This window comes from Triticum aestivum, chromosome 7D, assembly GCF_018294505.1.
Source record: "Triticum aestivum cultivar Chinese Spring chromosome 7D, IWGSC CS RefSeq v2.1, whole genome shotgun sequence".
NCBI lineage: Eukaryota > Viridiplantae > Streptophyta > Magnoliopsida > Poales > Poaceae > Triticum > Triticum aestivum.
In genome coordinates, this window is record NC_057814.1 from 611,508,575 (window position 1) to 611,511,057 (window position 2,483).

Below are 2,483 nucleotides of genomic sequence, written 5' to 3' on the forward strand. Positions count from 1 at the left end.
AGGGTTTAGGGGTTTCATATAGTGTTAGATAGCTAATAGAGAGAAGTGACCTCTCTTGCTTCGTGCTTGGTCGACGCTAGCTACTACATATAGAGAGAACTCGACGGTAGCTAGTAAGCAAATGAAGAAACCCATTAATTACACAAGATCGTCATGAACATATATAGAGAGAAGTGACCTCTCTTTCTCCGTGCTTGGTCGAACAACAAGTTTTCGTATATCTATCCGACGCTACTACATATATACAATATAACATCCCTGACATCATCAAGCGCCAAACTCCCATTGAATTTGCGATGGTATTCTCCCTTTTCATGTATGATGTGTGTTGAGGATATAACCATTAGAGTCACCCGCCCAGGAGGGGCCGGGTTACGTCATAATGGTCATCACGCGAAGCCCAGCACCAAACTTGAAGACGGCGGGTCAATCATGGGCTTAAGACCCGGAGATGGCTTAAGGCCCGTAGTGTTAACCGCCGTAGGGGTGAAACTTGTAGTGTAAGGTAAGAATAGTTAAGAGTCCGAGACGGACACTGTTATGAGCCGGCCGGGGCTCTGAGAGCCGCTGGGCGTCAACCTCTCTATATAAAAGGACGACCCGGCGGTGGTTTAGGGACGAGTACGACAAATTCGATAACCAGGCAGGACGGCTTATCTCCTGGTCATCGAAACCCTAATCAATACCATCTCAACTGGACGTAGGCTTTTACCTTCACCGTAAGGGGCCGAACCAGTATAACCCTCGTGTTCCTTGTCCCGTTTAACCCCTTTAAACTTCCTAGCTGCGATGGCTCCACGACTAAGTCCTTGCGGAGGACAACTGCCGTGACAATTCCACGACAGTTGGCGCCCACCGTGGGGCTGACGCATGGTGGACTTGAGTTCTTGAAGGGCAGCTTCGAAGGGCTCAAGGGATACGCTGTGGGCCGGATGACCAAGAGTCTCCGCGCAAGCTCTACATAGACGATGCAACATGGGGCCCCGACGCCGGCTCAATCAAGTACGGGTACCGGGTCCCCTTCGGCGGAATCCACGTCTTCATTGGCAAGATTGGTGAGCCGGGCCCTGAGCCGGATCTCTGCACCAATCTCATCGAGACGGCTCAGCGTGCACGACCCGCCCGGGCTCTACCTGCCTTGAAGCATGCTTTCGTGGGACGTGTCCACGGAGGACTCTCGGAAGGATCTGGATCTGGTGATGAGACGGCCGCCGGCTCTGACGGCGAGTCGTCTACGGATGAGTCGAACTCGTTGTATCAACTTCCAGACGGCAGGCTCAGGGGTTGTTCCGATGGCGACAGCATTCCGGATGCCTTTGAGCCGCCGAGCCAGGTTGGAATCTTCATGGCCGGCGCACAACCTGTTCAAAACCCCGCCTCCGGGTTAGGAAGCCCGGTGCCTTCGCCGGCTCAGGTGCTGATGGATCTCACGGACAAGATGACGGTCCTGTTGACCGCTACGGTTGCTCCGGCGGATCAAGTTCAGCATGACGCGGAGGTCACACAGTTAAAGTTGGATCTAGCAAAGGCCAAGGAGGATCTGGCAGCGGAGGGGATCAGGATGGCTGCAGAACGGGCGGCTCTCGATGCCCAGCCTCAGCTGATTCAGGCACAGTCCTTCCGGCTCACGATGGATCAAAACGCGTCCAATGAGGTCATGAGAAGGAGGCATCAAAATGCCCAATATCGACTCCCTCCGGTTTATGATCCTCGAAACCTCTTCAACACGCCGGGTGCAGGATCTTGTAACCCGCCAGAGATCATAGTGCCCGGGGCTGGGACGCCAATTCAGCCCCAAGTGATGGGACCCCCCCGGGTGAACCCTGCCCCGCCTCAGTACGTACCAATACCACCGGATCATTATGCCAACCCGTTGGAAAACATGGTCGCCACGGCGGCGCGGCTGGCGGCTCTCCCAATTGATGGTGACTCTCCAACGGCGGTTGAAACCCGCCGGGTCAGAGAACTCCTTCAGACGGCTCTGGCGCAGCAAGAGGCGTATTCTTATAGCCGGGACATGATTCATTCAACCCCTCGTCCAGGGCGGAGCCCGTGTTATAGCAGACACATGGTCTCAGCGACCGGCTCAAGTAATGTCCGACGCCATGACTTGCCTCCTGGCCACGGCCCGGCTCATAACGGAGCCTTTCACGCAGTAGACCAAGACAGAGCACGGCAAGAGGCGGAGCAGGTGCCTCAGTTGACGGCTTACCAGCCACCCCCGGCTTACCCGACGGCTTCCATCGACGTGGGTATCCCTACGAGGACTGGATGTGTCCCTTGTCTAGTGCCGGCTCTCCGCAATGAATGTCTGCCCAAGGATTTCAAAGGGCCTAGGAAGGTGCCTAATTACACGGCTGATTTACAACCCGGAGCCTGGATCGAGAGTTACGAGATGGCCACGGAATTGCTGGAGGTCAGCGAAGCGGCAATGGCCAAGTACTTCACCATGATGTTAGATGGGACTGCCTGCACTTGGTTGA